The sequence below is a fragment of the Protopterus annectens genome, chromosome 2.part1 (assembly GCF_019279795.1).
Source record: "Protopterus annectens isolate FY-2018-M chromosome 2.part1, PAN1.0, whole genome shotgun sequence".
NCBI classification, from domain to species: domain Eukaryota; kingdom Metazoa; phylum Chordata; order Ceratodontiformes; family Protopteridae; genus Protopterus; species Protopterus annectens.
The window spans coordinates 1,214,538,485-1,214,556,976 of record NC_056729.1 but is presented as its reverse complement, the minus strand read 5'-3'; the positions used below and the strand labels follow the sequence as shown (position 1 = coordinate 1,214,556,976).

General features: G+C 43.0%; 1 protein-coding gene across 6 annotated transcripts in view; it reads right to left on the bottom strand.

Annotated features, from left to right (window-relative positions):
• Positions 1–18,492, bottom strand: part of LOC122794391 (CD2 associated protein) — a 3,269,826-nt gene that overhangs the window by 1,531,626 nt on the left and 1,719,708 nt on the right. The gene's annotated exons all lie outside the window — the stretch shown is intronic.

Sequence of the window (18,492 nt, the reverse complement as noted above, 5' to 3'; positions counted from 1 at the left end):
GGAGAGGCAAATAGATCTATGTCCAGGCTCCTCCATTTCTCTGTTATCATGCTGAAGACTTGTGGATCCAGTTTCCACTCGGGACGGTCCATAAGATTTCTGCTTAGGTCATCTGCCAGAGTATTTTGTTTTCCTGGCAAGAATTGAGCTTGAAGAAGCACTTGGTAAGTCAAGGCCGTGTCCCATAATGCCATGGCTAGCCTGCAAAGGGGGTAGGAATGTATACCCCCCTGCTTGTTTATGTACCACATAACCGTGGTGTTGTCAGTCTTTATCAGTAGTTGTCCTGGATAAAGTAAGTCCTTCAAGGCTGTCAGGGCATTCTGAACAGCTAACATCTCTTTCTGGTTGATATGCAGATGCATTTGTTTTGGGTTCCATATGCCAGGTGGGCCCCCAAGCAAAGTCTGATGTGTCTGTAGTTAGGGTTTGGCTGGCAGGGGTAGAGTGAAAGACTGTTCCATGTTCTGGTGACATGTCTCTGCCCACCAAAGAAACTCCTGTTGTAGGCAGGGAATGACAGGAATCATTGTTTCCAGACTGTGACAATGTTGACTCCATAAACTTTGTAGATACCACTGTAGTTTCCTCATATGCAGTCTTGCATATGGATTTAGTAGAATGCAGGACGCCATGAACCCCAAAGCCTGCAGAATTTGTCTTGCAGATAATTGGGTTTTTGTTGCCATCTGTTTGAAGTAAATAGTCAGTTGCCTTTGTTTGTCTGGCGTAAGGTAAGCCATCTGGGCAGTTGTATTCAAGCTTGCACCCAGGAATGTAATCTTTTGAGAGGGCACCAGTTGTGATTTCTTTTTATTGTGTACCCTAGACATGTTAGAAGCCCTTTTACAAACGCCAGATGTTGAAGAAGAATGTCCTTGTTTTCTGCTTGAATGAGACAGTCGTCCAAGTAAGGAGAGATTTGTATGCTTCTTTGTCTGCAAAATGTAATTTCTGGTGCCAGGCACTTTGTAAAGACCCTGGCCACAGTAGATAAGCCAAAAGGCAGTGCAGAGAATTGGTAATGCATAAAACCAGCCTTGAAGCGGAGGTATCTTTTGCATGATTCCCTTTATTGGGATATGCAGGTATGCCTCTTAAGTCTAGAGTCACTAGCCAAGCGTTCTTGCCCAGCATGGGCAGAAGCTGTTGCAAAGTCAGCATTTTGAATTTTGGGATGTCTAAGTGTCGAAAGATTTTACTCTTCTAACATATTCTGGAAGAATCACACCAAGTTCTTGTAAGCAAGTAAAACAGCTTTATTTTACATGCATGGAGATCTGCTACATGATAGTAATATGCCAGCAGTCTGGCTACTTGTACTTTAAGTTCTCCTTATATAGACCCTCCTGCACGTACATACACGTAGCACAGAGGACTTTCATTAAAATTGATAGTTTGATTACTTGTTTTTACCAGCCAGTACCACAGTTATTCTTGCACCATTAACTTTATCAGCAGTTTAAGATTAACTCCTGCATTCCTCAGTGATCAACATTTTCCAGAACATTTCAGTTTGCACGCAGTGAACATTTTTCTGCTTAACCCTTTAAATACAGAATACAAAACATGTTGACTTCAGTATTTTTCCACATTTCCTTACAACATTTTGTATACTGTTTATTTTACACAATCCCAGATACGTTGTATACCTTCTCATAATCAGAGAAATATGCTTTTGTAGCATTGGCAGAGATAACCTTCGATATTATCATTTTGATACATGGTATGCAACAGCAGCCAAGCAGCAAAAATATGATTGCACCAACACATACAGAAATTAAAATGTTCATCAACACAGAACCCCAGTTTCCAAACAGATTTTGGAAAAAGTCAGTCAAGGGGTTTGGACCAGGTTTAGTCAGTTCAAAACTTGTTGAACTATTTTTCCTTCGCCGCTAGGGTGAAATCGAGCCATATGGTTCTGCAACACTACTGTTCTCATCGCTAATTGCCTGTCACCAATTCTAGCGCTGAAAATGTCGATTACTCAGAGTCTCTAACAGTTTTGACAGTTTTCTCAGTTCCCAGATGGATTTTACTGTCCCATACGCTGGCAAAATACCAGCCCAAGCAATTACATCATCGCCTAGGTCCATATGTGAGAGTCCTTTGCTGCTGACGTGTGCCAAGTCATGGTGATAAATCCATGACGATCAATGTTACCTACGGATTAATAGGTTTATTAAGAGAACGTGCATTTTGTATTTTACTTTGAGGTAATACATTTGCGTGTCTGATACCTGGTATCAGATATCCCAAAAAACAACTTCCTGACCAGCCATATGGTAACCATTTATATGCTTTCCTACCACAAATAAAATAACAATCATTTGTTTTGATGGTAATATTGGTTGCAAATTCATAACTCCCATTTGGCTTTAGCCCCTTAAATAACAGGCCATATACATACAGCATTTTTTCAACAAAACTAATATCATTTACACTGATGTCTTTTTTTATAGCTCCAAACTTGGTCTCACACTGCCCTTCTAGGTTACAATTATGAACTATCGTCAAATTACATTGGCTCAGCCCCACCTTAACTTTCCGAATCTTTTTGAAAACACACTGTTCCATTTTGGCCCAGAAGAGGCAGCCACCTTGTCTCTCAGTGGTACTTCTGTGGTTTCAAACAACAAACTATTCCAAGTATCATTTATTCCCAGAGGGCTGTCCCTAACATTAAGCCACTGTGTACAGTAGGTATTGCAGTACATACCCAACAATTTGAGACATTCATTGAGGATGCATATGCATATTTAATCGCTTGATATGTATTAAAGTTTGGATGCCAGCTGGTGTGTTTGTCTCTTTTGAATGGCTAGCTTCATTAAAAGACAGAAATGTCCAAAACAGAAATATTACAATCACAATAGTTATAAACAATAAAACATTGCAATAGAACCATTTTCTCTTATTCTCATTATTGTCCTTCATGATTGTTGCTGTCTGTTTGTTCCTCAGGGGAACTCAAGTCTTTATTTAACTTAAAATGTTTTATGATTTTGCAGTGCGTTAGGTGGATCCATGAGGACCTTTCTTTAATCCGAACTGCTGTTGGAGTTGCGATTAGCACCTGGTAGGGGCCCTCCCATTTGGGGGATGCCCAATTCTTGCTTTATTATTTTGATCCAGACCCACTCGCCGGGTCTGATTTCCGTGATCTTGTCGCCTCTTGAACCTGAAAACAATCATTCGTTAAACAGCTGTTAGTATTGGTCAGCATTTTCCTCATGTACTCAGCTATCTCCTCACCCTCACGCCCGCAGGCAACTACTTTTGCCTCTCCCGGACGTAATAAGGTCTCCCATACAACAACTCAAATGGGGTGACTCTTTGAGGTGGGAGTTGTGCGCATGGAAAGGAGGGCTAGAGGTAGACAGGTAATCCAAGACTGATGTGTCTCGCCATGAGTTTTCTCAACTTGCCTTTTAGAATGCCGTTATGGCTCCACCAACCCTGCAGACAGTGGGTGGTAGGGAGAATGGTGTTACAATTCAATTAGGAAAACTGAAGACAGTGTGTGTATGATCTGAATGACAAAATGCGTACGTTGTCAGAGTAGATGCGTAGGAAGTCCAAAGTGCGGACGATGTGATTGACCAAAATTTTAGCCACTGATTGAGCATCCGGATGTGTCACCGAAAAGCCTCAACCCACTTAGTAAATGCATCTACTATTACTAACACAAACTTCTTTAGTTGTGCCGGGTCAATTTGATGAAGTCCATACATATTGTATGAAAAGGATAGGGGTGTTGGAAATGATGCCGGAGCAACTCTGACCCTCCCCGTGGTATTTAGCACATACTATGCAGGATAGACAAAACGCTTTTGCATATGCAATGAAACCCTTGGTCCAAAAGGTAAGGTGGATAATTCTAACCATAGCTGCAGGGCCCAGATGGGAAGGGCCATGCACAACTAGTGCTGCATACCTAAAAGATTAGTAGGCAAAACATATTTATTATCCGTCCCACATAGATTCCTTTGTTCTGCCTAACACCATACCTAGTCCAGCGTTGTTTTTCCTGTACTGTGCTAAGTTCCTGCATGACTTGTAAGGTTTGCAAATCAAATTTATCTGTTGGTTGTAATTCTGTAGGTGTGGTTTCAAGTGAAAAGGTACTGGACATAGCTGCCTCTTTGGCTGCTTTGTCTGCTAGGGCATTACTAAGTGATACCGGTCCTTAGCATGGGTATGAGCAGCGCATTTACAGATGGCAAACTCGTGGCGTTGGACGGCTTGTAGTAATTCAAGGATTAGGTCTTTGTGCATAATGTCTTTCCCGAGGTTGTAACCATCCCCTATTTTTCCATTGCTGAGCAAACACATGCACCGTAGAGAAGGCATATTGACTATCCAGATAGATAGTGACATCCCTGTCCTCCGAAAGGAGACATGCCCTTGTCACAGCAATCAGTTCCGCTGCTTGAGCGGATAAGTTCCCGGGAGTGGTCTTGCCTCTATTATCTGAGTTGCAGTAGTAACTGCATACCCTACCTGAGTGGTGCCTGTTTCTGTTTTGCGTGCTGACTCATCTACAAACAGTGTCCAGTCCGCATGTAGTAAGGGTTGATCTTTAAGATCCGGTCTTGGTAGAACTTTAGAATGTATGAGATCTAAGCATACATGCGAATACCGCCTTCAGCAACAGGTAGCAATGTCGCTGGATTTAAGGTAGTGCATCTCTCAATTGTCATGTGTGGCTGCGATAACAGCGTAGTCATACAAGATAAATGTCTGCTAGGTGACAGAAATGTTAACTTGTCCTGCAGAAGGATGACTGCTACAGAGTGCAGGATTTTTAACGTAAGATCGTGGAACAATACCAACGTGGCAGATGCTTGTACCACCAAAGCGGCTGCAATTACTGCTTGCACACAGTGTGGTAATGCTCGTGCTACTGAGTCTAATTTGCTAGAGTAAAATGCCAATGGTCTTAACTTATCTCCATACATTTGCATTAAAACAGATGTCATAAATCCCTGCTTGCAATCTACAGTCTGTATAAAGGTCTTACTGTAATCTGTAAACCCCAATGTTGCTGACCCAGCTATCAGTTGCTTGATCCTAGTAAATGCCTGTACTGCCTTGTCTGTCCAGTGCAGCAAATCTTTTGCCGCCATCGGTATTGCAAAAATTAAGTCTGATAGCGGGTGCACTTCTTCGGCGTAGTTGGGAATCCAACTACGACAGAAGTTCGTAATGCCTAAAAAGGACATCATTTCTTTTTTTGTAGTTGGCATGGGGCTTGTAAAATAGCATTCTTTCTGCTGTCATCTAATCGCCTGCCCTTCCCAGAGATAGTATAACCCAGGTAACGACTTCTAATTTACAAAATTGTAACTTAGACTTATTTACCTTATGTCCTTCGTGTGCCAGAAAGTGTAGTAGTCGAATAGTCTCGGACTTACAGAGTTCTTCCGTAGTCGCGGCCAGGAGGATATCATCCACGCAGCAGTAGGTGGCACCTGGGCTGGTTGGAACTGAGCCAAATTGGTGGACATCTCTTGTGAGAAGATGGTCGGACTTTCAGTGTCCTGCGGTAACCTGGTATAGGTATAACGCTTGCCCATAAACGTAAATGCAAACCAAAATCTACTATCTTTCTGCAAGGGAATAGAGAAAAAGGCATTACTGATATCAATTACAGAAAAGTAGTTATCCGTAGGAAGGATATCGTTCAGCAGAATAGACGGATCTGGGACCATGGGGGCCCGAGGTACCACTGTGGCATTTATTGCCTGTAAGTCTTGTACCATCCTCCATGTCCCATCCGTTTTTTTTTTTTTTTTTTTTTTTACTGGAAATAAGGGCGTATTACACGGTGAGTCTGTGCACAGAATTAATACTCCAGCTTTCAAAAGTGCTGAGATTACCGGTAAAATGCCCTCCTCTGCCTTTCTGCTCAAGGGATACTGCTGTTTATGAGGTCTAAATTCTGACTTGGGTGTAATCTTTACCTGTCCTGCCATTCTAATCAGTCCAATATCGTGCTGACCCTGCGACCATAATAAGTTTGGCACTGGTTGGGATTCCAATTGCATAGTTGATGCTAGTGCTGTTAGATTTACCATTTGATATTCCTCATTTTTTTTGCCATTTCCTGTTCCCACCAATTGCCTTCACTTGTACCTACTTCCCCATTCTCACTTTGTTCTTCTTCCTCATACCCTCCATCTACGTCTTCTTGACCATCATATAGTCATGCGGTACCACCGGAAGCAACCATCGGTTTCTCCGGTCCTCTGCAATCTCTGGCGAAATGTCCTTTCTTACCGCACTTAAAACACTCCCTCTTTGCCTACCCTCGAAATCCTCAGAATGACTTAGCCCCCGTCCTCGTCCTCTTCCCCTGCCACGCCTCTTCCGTGGTTTGCGGAACCCTGAACTAACATTAAAGTTCCATCTTCACTAACTGTAAAAGTCTGGGCTTGTTTATCTTTCTTTTCCTTCAGATATTTCTCAGCATGTCTAGCATACTCCATAAGGGGCTGTAGATGCGCTGTCCTGTGTGTGATCATATGCTTTTGTATAAAGTTACCAATGGCTGTCTTGCAGCCCTTTAGGAATGCATTTTTCAGTTGCTGTTCATAGGGCGAGTCATTTTCCTGATTTTCTACCTTAATCAACCCACTATGAGCATCAAAACATTGTGTGAGAGATGATGTAGATAACTGTCACGGTTTCGTCATCTGATTGAATGCATTGATTAATGCAAGTCCAATCTGCCTTGGGCTTCCAATGTTCTTCTATTTTATCTAAGAGAGTCTGCATTCTGGTTCTACACACTTGGAAGTTTTACTATCTTCCTTTTAACAAAGTACACATCTCTTTCACTTGAATTACCACACCCTTTTTTCAAATTTTGTTCCTATGTCTTTTATTTGCTTCCTCCAGCCATTTCTGTGCCTGGGGAAACCCCACCTTCTTTTGATTCCTTGTCTTATTTCCTGCCTGTTTGCACAGTGATCTTACTAGATTTTGACATTCTGACTTATTTAAACATCCACTAAACCCATGATCTTTTTCCATTTATCTAAATATTTTACGTTCTTTGGGTGTAAATCAAACATAAACTTTTCATCTTCAGATTGTCGTCACCTTTGACGCAACGGGTTCCTGTTCCCATTTCTCTTATGAGAAACTATTCCTGTTCCTGAGATCTCTTGTATATGGAATCTATTCACATATACTCCTTATACTTTGAGAAAATTAAATTTCTCCCTTGACTAGTCCTTAAAATTTAGACAAAAAATTCCAATCAGAAACAACAAAAATAGCTTTTCTTTTGCTTACCTTTGTGATTCCTCCGCCTGTTTCGCTGCCACCTCACGGATTGAATCTGGAAAGAGTGACTGGCCTCTAATTTCAACCTGTTTCAGTTGGAGGTCTTTCATTCGAGGAGAGCCTGATCTCTCTCCACCTGCAGGTTTTCAGCCTCTCTTTGTTCGATTCGGCTGCAGGGGCCGCCTAACGTTACGCCAGTTATGTCGAAAGATTTTACTCTTCTAACATATTCTGGAAGAATCACACAAGTTCTTGTAAGCAAGTAAAACAGCTTTATTTTACATGCATGGAGATCTGCTACATGATAGTAATATGCCAGCAGTCTGGCTACTTGTACTTTAAGTTCTCCTTATATAGACCCTCCTGCACGTACATACACGTAGCACAGAGGACTTTCATTAAAACTGATAGTTTGATTACTTGTTTTTACCAGCCAGTACCACAGTTATTCTTGCACCATTAACTTTATCAGCAGTTTAAGATTAACTCCTGCATTCCTCAGTGATCAACATTTTCCAGAACATTTCAGTTTGCACGCAGTGAACATTTTTCTGCTTAACCCTTTAAATACAGAATACAAAACATGTTGACTTCAGTATTTTTCCACATAATGCCATGGCTAGCCTGCAAAGGGGGTAGGAATGTATACCCCCCTGCTTGTTTATGTACCACATAACCGTGGTGTTGTCAGTCTTTATCAGTAGTTGTCCTGGATAAAGTAAGTCCTTCAAGGCTGTCAGGGCATTCTGAACAGCTAACATCTCTTTCTGGTTGATATGCAGATGCATTTGTTTTGGGTTCCATATGCCAGGTGGGCCCCCAAGCAAAGTCTGATGTGTCTGTAGTTAGGGTTTGGCTGGCAGGGGTAGAGTGAAAGACTGTTCCATGTTCTGGTGACATGTCTCTGCCCACCAAAGAAACTCCTGTTGTAGGCAGGGAATGACAGGAATCATTGTTTCCAGACTGTGACAATGTTGACTCCATAAACTTTGTAGATACCACTGTAGTTTCCTCATATGCAGTCTTGCATATGGATTTAGTAGAATGCAGGACGCCATGAACCCCAAAGCCTGCAGAATTTGTCTTGCAGATAATTGGGTTTTGTTGCCATCTGTTTGAAGTATATAGTCAGTTGCCTTTGTTTGTCTGGCGTAAGGTAAGTCATCTGGGCAGTTGTATTCAAGCTTGCACCCAGGAATGTAATCTTTGAGAGGGCACCAGTTGTGATTTCTTTTTATTGTGTACCCTAGACATGTTAGAAGCCCTTTTACAAACGCCAGATGTTGAAGAAGAATGTCCTTGTTTTCTGCTTGAATGAGACAGTCGTCCAAGTAAGGAGAGATTTGTATGCTTCTTTGTCTGCAAAATGCAATTTCTGGTGCCAGGCACTTTGTAAAGACCCTGGCCACAGTAGATAAGCCAAAAGGCAGTGCAGAGAATTGGTATTGCATAAAACCAGCCTTGAAGCGGAGGTATCTTTTGCATGATTCCCTTTATTGGGATATGCAGGTATGCCTCTTAAGTCTAGAGTCACTAGCCAAGCGTTCTTGCCCAGCATGGGCAGAAGCTGTTGCAAAGTCAGCATTTTGAATTTTGGGATGTCTAAGAATGTGTTCAAAATCGATAAATCCAGTATTGGGCACCAGGCACCATCTTTTCTGGGTACCAAGAGCAGTCTCGAGTAAAACCCTTGCCCTTTTTCCTGTTCTGGTACTGACTGAATAGCCCCCAAATCCATGACGGACGTAACTTGTTTCTGTGCCTCTGCCCATTGATTTTGTGGCAGGTCTGGCCAACCGTTTGGAATTGGCAAAGTATGGAAATGAAAACTGTATCCCTGGGATACTATGTTTAATACCCACTTGTCCTGAGTTATTAACTGCCAATTTTGAGCATGAAGTGCTAATTTTCCCCCTACGGGGGCTGCCAAAAGATAAGTGCTTGGTGATGTCAGAGGGAATTCATTGAGACTGTTTACTGTAGGGTTGTGCTTTATTTCCTCCAGATTTGTAGGTAGAGGCAACCCATTCCTTTGACCTGTAAGAACCCTATGATTGGTATCTAGAGCCTTTTAAGCACCTGGATTTGCCCCGTGAGGCTCTGTCGGACACAGGAAAGGACCAATTTTTTGTAGGCCAGTGTCTATTGAATTTTGGTGGCTGCACTTGTAAGAAGTCTTTTACAGTTTGCACAGACTTAGCTTTGTCTTCCATTTTCTTTAAAACCTCTTCTGCCTTATTACCAGACAGAGTATCATGCTGTAAAGGTGCATCCAACAATTTAGCTTTAACATGATCAGGCAAATTTGCTCCTTGAGCCAGGCATGCCTTCTAATCCACAGATCCAGTAACTGCTGCCCTGCACGAGGCCTCCAAGGAATCAAAACCACATTGCAAGGTATGCTTTCCAACCTGTTCTGCTGCATACAATAATTCCTGTAATTCTTTATTTTCCACACATTCATAAATCATCATTTTCTGCTTCAATAATGCCATAACATGCTGTTGACATTTAAGCATATGAAACTGGCAGTTTAAGGCCCTAATTGCCAAGGTTGCAGATGTATAAACCTTCTTTCCCCATCTAGCCAGCGCCCTGGAATCTCTAACAGAGGGGGTAGGATTCTTGGCTGTTGAGGCCTTTACACTTTGGGACCCTGTGAGACAGTTTCAGGGTCAGCAGCAGGATTTTTGAATAAAAATTTGTGGGAGTCAGGAACCCTGTAATATCTGTCTGGCTTAGTAGGAGCCAAAGGTAGGGAATCAGGAGCCATGCTTGATTCCGAAAACACATAGTACAGTTGTGTACCTACCATGAATGTAGATGTTCGAGTGTATTCACTGTTGCAGTCATTACACTTGGGTTATCCTGCTGGCAGGCTACCCACAGTCAGCCTGAATTCCAAAGTCTAGGTCCAGCGTCGGTTGCTGTCGCCTCTTCCCTGACGTCAGTGCACCACGGGTATAAAAGATGCAACCGATGCCATTTTCTTCAGTTTTTCTTGCCCCAGATGTCAGGTGCCCCAAATTGGAAGGCTGTGGATAATGCCAATAAGAATGCATGCACAAAAATAACATTTCCCTCATCTACAAGCAAATACACCACATAGGTTGTATAGGATAGAGAAGTACAGATAAGTCCCAGCAAAGAAAAGGGGGATGGTGGGTGGGTAACCTGGACTGCAACAGTGAATACACTCGAACATCTACATTTATGGTAGGTACACAACTGTACTATGTTCATCGTGTTTCACTGTTGCAGTCATTACACTTGGGTTGAATCCCAAAGCTGAGGTTGGGTGGCTGGGTCTAAATAGGATTAGGAGAGGCTACAAGGCCCTGCAGAACTGCAGTGGCAAAGCCTGCTCTGGATTTAGAGTAGAGAGGTAAGTGGTAGTGTTTGGCAAAAGTGTGCACGGAACTCCAAGTTGCAGCCTCTAAAATGTCTTTGGTTGGTACTCCTCTGAGGAAGGCTGCTGAAGTGGCTGCTGCTCTGGTTGAATGTGGCCTAATGCCCTTAGGCACTGATTTGCCATGTTGTGAATAGCAGAAACGAATGCAGTGGCCTATCCATTTTGAAATAGTCTGCTTTGAGATGGCCTTTCCTTGTGATCCTGCAGCATATGCTAACTAAGAGTTGCTCAGTCTTTCTGAAAGCTTTAGTTCTGTCCAAGTAGAAGCGTAGCTGTCTGTGTATGTCCAAAGAATGCAGGAGTCTCTCACCCTTATTCTCTGGGTTTGGATAAAAAGTAGGAAAATGAATGGTTTGGTTAAGGGCCACACTGGACATTACTTTAGGCATAAATGTCGGGTTCGTCCTCATAGAAACCTTGTCTGGATGGAAAATGATAAAAAGGTTCCACAGCCATGAGTGCCTGTAACTCTGAGACTCATCTTGCAGAGGTTATTGCTAGGAGCAGAGCTGTTTTCCAAGATAAGAACTTTATTTCAGCTGTATTGGCTGGCTCAAAAGGTGGCAGTGTGAGTTTTTCCAAGACATAATTGAGGTCCCATGCAGGTATTGGTGCTCTCCTTGGAGGTCTTATGTTTTTGGCCCCTAGCAACGGATGTGAAAAAATTGATAGTTCCATATTGTAATGAGCTGAAATGGCAGAGGCATGGATTCTAATTGATGAAAAGGATAGACCTTTGTCCAGCATCTCAGTTCGGTATTGTAAAATCTGAGGAATATTTGGTACAAACGTGTCAATTCCTTGTGCCTGGTTCCAAGCACAGAATCTTTTCCATTTTTCTGCATAAGACTTTTTGGTACTGGGACTCCTGGCCTCCAAAATAACATCCATCACTGCTTTAGAAAGAGGTGTGTTCTGAATGTCTACATTATCCGCCATGCTGCCAGATTTAGGGTTCTGAGTTGGCTGTGCAGGATCTGATTGTTTCGTTGGGTCAGTAAATGAGGAATTAGAGGCAATGTCCAGGCTGGGCCTTGAGACAAGCTCTTTAGGATTGGGTACCAGTGCTGGTGGGGCCAGTCTGGAGCAGTAAGAATCATTTTTGGCTTCTCTTGTCTGACCTTTAGGGGTGCTTTGGGGAGAAGAGGCAGAGGAGGAAAGGCATATACTGTTAGGGTTTTCCAGCTGAATGACAGAGCATCCACTTTCCATGCTTGCTTGTGATAAGTCCTTGTGCAGAATTCTCTGTAGTTGGCAGTTGTGAGGGGAGGCAAATAGATCTATGTCTGGGCATCCCCATTTCTTTATTATCATGCTGAAGACTAGTGGATCCAGTTTCCACTCGTGGGGATCCATGAGGTTTCTGCTTAGTTCGTCTGCCAGCGTATTTTTCTTTCCTGGCAGGAATTGTGCTTGCAGGTGTACTTGATAAGTCAATGCTGTGTCCCACAAAGTCATGGCTTGTCTGCAGAGGGGGTAGGAATGTGTGCCTCCCTGCTTGTTTATGTACCACATGACTGTAGTATTGTCCGTCCTTATCAGTAGTTGTCCTGGATGGAGTAGATCCTTGAAAGGTGTGAGGGCATTCTGAACAGTTAGCATCTCTTTTTGATTGATATGAAGATGCCTTTGGCTTGTGGCCCATGTGCCCTGAATACATTTTCCTGCCATGTGGGCCCCCCAGGCATAATCTGATGCATCTGTTGTTATTGACTGCCTGGCTGTGGGTAGGGCGAATGGCTGTCCCTCGTTGTGGTGACAGGCCTGTGTCCACCATCGAAACTCCTGCTGCATGCAAGGAATATGGGTAATTAATGTTTCCAAGCTGTGACAATGATGAGTCCAAACACTTTTTAGATACCATTGTAGTTTCCTCATATGCAGTCTGGCATATGGAATTAAAAGAACACGGGATGCCATGAAGCCCAAAGCCTGCAGAATTTTTCTTGCAGATAACTGGGTCTTTGTTGCCAACATTTTGAAGTAAGAAGTCAGTTGCCTTTGTTTGTCTGGTGTGAGATAAGCCATCTGGGCAGTTGTATTTAAGCTTGCACCCAAGAATATTCTCTCTTGAGAGAGTACTAGTTTTGATTTATTTTCGTTTACTGTGTACCCTAGGCAAATTAGTAATCTTTTTACAAACGCTAGATGCTTTAGTAGAATGTCTTTGTTCTCTGTGTGAATAAGGCAATCGTCCAAGTAAGGATATATTTGAATTCCTCTGTCTGCAATTACTGGTGCCAGGCACTTTGTGAAGACCCCGGGCGCAGTACATAAGCCAAAGGGCAGTGCAGAGAATTGGAAGTGCATTGAGCCAGCTATGAATCTGAGGTATCTTCTGCACGACTGTCTGATTGGAATATGCAGGTATGCCTCTTTTAGGTCCAAAGTTACCAGCCAAGCCTTCTTGCCCAGCATGGGCAGGAGCTGCTGCAGAGTCAACATTTTGAATTTTGAAACGTCCAGAAATGTATTTAGAATAGACAGGTCCAGTATTGGTCTCCAGGCTTTGTCTTTTCTGGGTACCAAGAAAAGTCTTGAGTAAAATCCTTGTACCTGCTCTTGCTGTGGCACTTGCTGAATGGCCCTCATGTCCAAGAGGGATGAAACTTGTTTTTGTGCCTCAGCCCATTGATTGTGTGGCAGGTCTGGCATACCTTATGCACTTGGCAGGGTGTGAAAGTGGAACCTGTAGCCCTGGGACACTATATTCAAGACCCATTTGTCCTGGGTGATCATGGGCCAATTTTGAGAAAAAAGTGCTAGTTTTACCCCTAAGGGGGCTGCCAAAAGATAAGTGCTTGGTGCTGGCAGAGGAAAGTCATTGGGACTGTTTCCTGTATAGCTGTGATTTGTCTTCTCTGCTTTTGGAGGTAGAAGCGTCCCACTGTTTAGGCTTGTATGAGCCCTGGGGTTGGGATCTGCCTCTGGGGCATCTGTACCTGCCTCTTTGTGGCCTGTCTGACACTGGAAAGGACCAATTCTTTGTAGGCCAGTTCCTGCTAAATCTGGGTGACTACCTGTAAGAAATCCTTTACTGTTTGCATAGATTTCACTTTGTCCTCCATTTTCTTCAACACCTCCTCTGCTTTAACACCAAATAAGGTATCATGCTGTAATGGAGCATCTAATAATTTTGCTTTAACATGATCAGGCAGATTTTGTTCCTTTAACCAAGCATGCCTCCTAATGACAGAACCCGTAACTGCAACCCTGCAAGAGGCCTCCAGAGAATCAAAACCACATTGCAATGTATGCTTTCCCACTTGTTCAGTTGCATGCAATAAATCCTGCATTTCCTTATTTTCTGCACAATCAGAATTTGACAACATTTTCTGTTTTAGCAGTGACATTAAGTATTACTGATATTTAAGCACATGAAATTGACAATTTAAAGCCCTCACAGCCAAAGTAGCAGAAGTGTAAACCTTTTTTCCCCATCTGTCTAGTGCCCTTGAATCTTTATCAGAGGGGGTAGGGTTTTTTACAGTAGAAGCATTGACCCCTTTGGGACCCTGAGAAATAGTTTCTGGGTCAGCAGCAGGGTTTTTATAAAGAAATTTATGTGAATCTGGAACCCTGTAGTGTCTGTCTGGTTTAACAGGGACAGGAGGTAAAGAGTCAGGAGAAAGTCCGGACTCTGAAAATACATCATCTACAATGTCTAACACAGGAGGAATAGCCAGAGGCCTGTGCTGAGGTAGTAAAAGAAAATATCTAAGCCTTTTCTTAGATTCTGAGTAGTCTTGGCTCTCCCAGTGGAAGTGCTTCCTCATGGTATGCAGAGTTTCCCCAAAACAGTAATCCTCAGGCGGTGAGGCTGAAGGGATAGATTCTTCAGCATCAGAATCCTCTTAAGGAGGAAGAGAGTATTCCTGTTCAGAAGAGGAGTCAGAGGAAATGGAAACCTGATCTGAAGATTCATATTCTGTCTCTTGCCTAGGCCTCTTGTCAGGAGGGGGATGGGAACCCCCAATCAAGGTAATTAGGTCTTCGGCCATTTTGAGCATCTGTTTTTTAGGCATGGAAGTCTGTCCAGGAGAATGATGTACTTGTTTTTTTGTCTTTAGAACTGCTTTAGTCTTTGATTTGGAAGCTGAAATAGGCTTTACATATAACTGTGTAGGTCTGAAAACACCCTCAGAAGCCGATGCCTGCTCAGCGGCTCCAGACCCATCTGAGGGAATAGTTTCTGAGTGTCCAATACCTTGAGTATCCAGAGGCCTAGCTGGCTCCACGTGTGAGTCGTCAGCGGTCTGTGGCTCTGAGGTAGTGGGCATCAGGGGCTGCGAAAGTGCCTCACTGAGAACCAGTGAACAGCTTAGCGGAAGCCTCGTCGTCGGTTTTGGACCTCGGATGCCTGTCATTTTCATTTTTCCTTGTGCTTTTTATAAACTCCGGTCATTGGCTGTTCCGGCGGCATTATATAATTGAATCTTTGGCCAAAGTAATGAAAGGCAAAATCGTACCAATGCTTAATAGTGCGTTGGTTAAATCTAGTACAAAACCGACAGCTAGCAACATTGTGATCAGGGCCTAGGCAAGGAATACAGTAAGAATGAAAATCCTTATGAGGTATTTGCTTCCCACAAGAAATACGATTGTTAACTTTTTCTGATATCGGAGTGGAGCAAGAAAAAAGTTTCCCCAACGGGGTACTTAGCTTTAATGAAGTCTTCGGATCTGAAATTCGTATTTGAAAATCTCAGGAGTCGGCCGACCGACACTTGCGAACTGCTTTTGCTTCGGGCACCGCGGCAAGTAAGACTGAAGAAAATGGCGTTGGTTGCATCTTCTATACCCCTGGTGCACTGACGTCAGGGAAGAGGCCACAGTAACAGACTCTAGACCTAGACTTTGGAATTCAGGCTGACTGCGGGTAGCTTGCCAGCAGGATAAGCCAAGTGTAATGACTGCAACAGTGAAACACGATGAACATCAACAATGTCTAATACAGGAGGTATGGCCAAAGGCCTATGCTGAGGAAGAAGGAGGAAATCCCTAAGCCTCTTTTTTGATTCTGAGAAATCCCGACTCTCCCAATAAAAATGTTCCCTCAAAGTATGCAAGATTTCTCCAAAAGAATAATCTTCAGGAGGAGATGCAGATGGGATGGATTCCTCTGCATCTGAATCCTCATAGGGTGTTACAGAAAATTCCTGATCAGAAGAGGAATCAGAAGAAATAGAAACCTGATATGAAGATTCATAATCAGTGTCTTGCCTAGACCTCTTATTGGGGGGGATGGTTGGGTACCCCTGATCAAGGTAATTAAGTCTTCAGCCATTTTGATCATCTGTTTTTTGGGCATAGAGGCCTGTGCACATGGCTCATGCGTCAGTTTTTTAGCCTTAGAAGTTGCTTTTGTCTTTGTTTTTGAGGCTGGCGTCAGTTTTATATAGAAAAGCTGAGGCCTGAAAACCTCAGAAAACGGTGCCTGCTCAGCGGCTCCGGACCCATCCGAGGGAGAGACATTTGCGGATACAATACTCTGAGAATCTTGCGGCATGCCGGACTCCACATGGGTCCTGGTAGAGGCCTGCGACTCGAAAGTAGTGGGTATCAAGGGCTGCGAAAGCGCCTCACTGAGTACCGGCGAACCGAACACTGGCTTAGGAGAAGCTTCGTCATTGGTTTTGGACATCGATGGTCTCTCTCTGTCCTTTTCTTTGCGTTTTTTGTCAACTCCGGTAGTCGAATTGCTATCCAACATTTCAGGGTAGTTAAATCTGTTTCCAAAATATTTTGAAGCAAAGATACACCAACGCTTAATAGTTGGTTAAATCTAGCACAAAACCGACAGCAAGGCACGTTATGATCTGGGCCTAGGCAAGGAATACAGTACAAATGGAAATCCTTATGAGGTATTTGCTTCGCATGAGTAATGCAATTATTAACTTTTACTGACATCGGTAAAGAGCAAGAAAAAGTTTCCCCAACGGGGTACTTAGCTTTAATTGAAAACTTCGGTTCTGAAACTCTAATGCGAAAATTTCAGGAGTCGGCCGACCGGCACTTGCAAACTGCTTCTGCTTCGGGCACCGCGCGGCAAGAAAGACTAAAAAAAATGGCGTCGGCTGTATGTTTTATACCCCTGACGACCTGACGTCATGGAAAAGGAGACAGCAACTGACGCAGGACCCAAGACTTTGATATTCAGGCCGACTGAGGGAAACCTGTGAAACACGAAGAACATCCTGTGGAATCACTTTATAGCCCTCACAGATGATCAAAAGCAGTTCCCTCAATGTCTAAAGCAGACACCTGTAAAGCCTCTGAGGATGTGCAAAAAGAAGGATCAGGGACGGCCTCTGATGGGGTTGTAGCAGAAGAATCCGATGTACACACAGGATAGCCTACAGAGCCATCAGTTGCTTCTAGAGGAACAACCCTTGGAAGCTGGACAGCCAAATAATCCTGCCAAAATTTCTTGGCCTGCTTTCTGCTTAACAGTACCTCAGGGTTAGAAGATTCTGCCATGCTACCTTGAGGTAACAGTTTAAGATTTTGGTTCTCGAGATAAATGGCCAGGGGAAGACAACTGACTTCTAAGAGTTTTAGGCACAAACACTTTACAACTGCTACAAGATGAGTAATAGTGGGAAGCACCCAGACAAAAAAAAAAAAAAGACAACATTCATGACAATCCTTATAGGGAATCTTCCTCCCACACAGACATTTTCCTTCTTGGATGACATGAACCCTAGGTAACCAAAAAAGAGAAAGAAAGAAAACAGAAAACAGACCCCCAACGGGGAACTTATCTGATGGTTAGATATTCAGCACAGCAAAAGGGCATTTAGATCGATGAGCGATGATGACATTCGTACTAGCGGCAAAGAAGTTCTGGATAATTGTGTCTGTATGTCACCGTTATGCTCTACATTCTGAATGGCGAGAATGTGTGTGAAGTATGGTCCATACATGATCTAACAGCTTTGTATATTCTCCGGACATTGGGCTATCCTTGGCAGGAGATTCCTACGGTGAAGAATACTGCAACAGTGATACAGAAGGAAATCTAACTGAATTGCCCTCTTAAATTAAGGAAAGAGAACCATTCTGGCAACATCTGTTTCTCCCTGGCTTGCTGACGTAGCAAACAGTGGTACTGTCTGTACTATTTTAAAGTTGACAGGAAGGCACTTGCCCTAAAAAGTCCTTAAGGCACTGTACGCTCCTTTCATTTTGTTCAGCATGACAAATGTTTTCTAGTTGAGACCAATTGAGATGAACCACGACTGCTGAAATGAGCTTCCCAAGAATACTACAGTGTGCTGTATGTAAAGGCTGCTTTTTGGATCCTGTAAAATCTGATCATTCTTATGCTGCTTCATTAACAGACACAGTGGATGACTTGGATACCTCTGAGGGAATTATTTAGACCACTTCTAAAAGAGCAATGTACCACAAGATGACAACTCCATCTTGCTAAACATTACCATATATAAAGATTTATACATCCCTTATAATACACGCCTCTTTTGCAGTCCTAAATATATTTTTGATGTACATCTATGAGGTACCATACATTATATTACACTGATTATCGAAATACACTCCTCACTTTAAGCATGTCATGAGTTTTACATCAAAAACTCTTGGTACACACTAAAAAGACATTTTAATAAATGCAGCCTTCAGCCTTTAGCATCATAAGCACTCAAACCAACAGCCTTCCACACTGAGAATGTCAGACAACTGTTCTCCCTGAACTTATCTTCCTTCTATGACTGCTCTTACTGCATAATTTTTACCTAAAGACAAGACTAGAGGAAACTCCC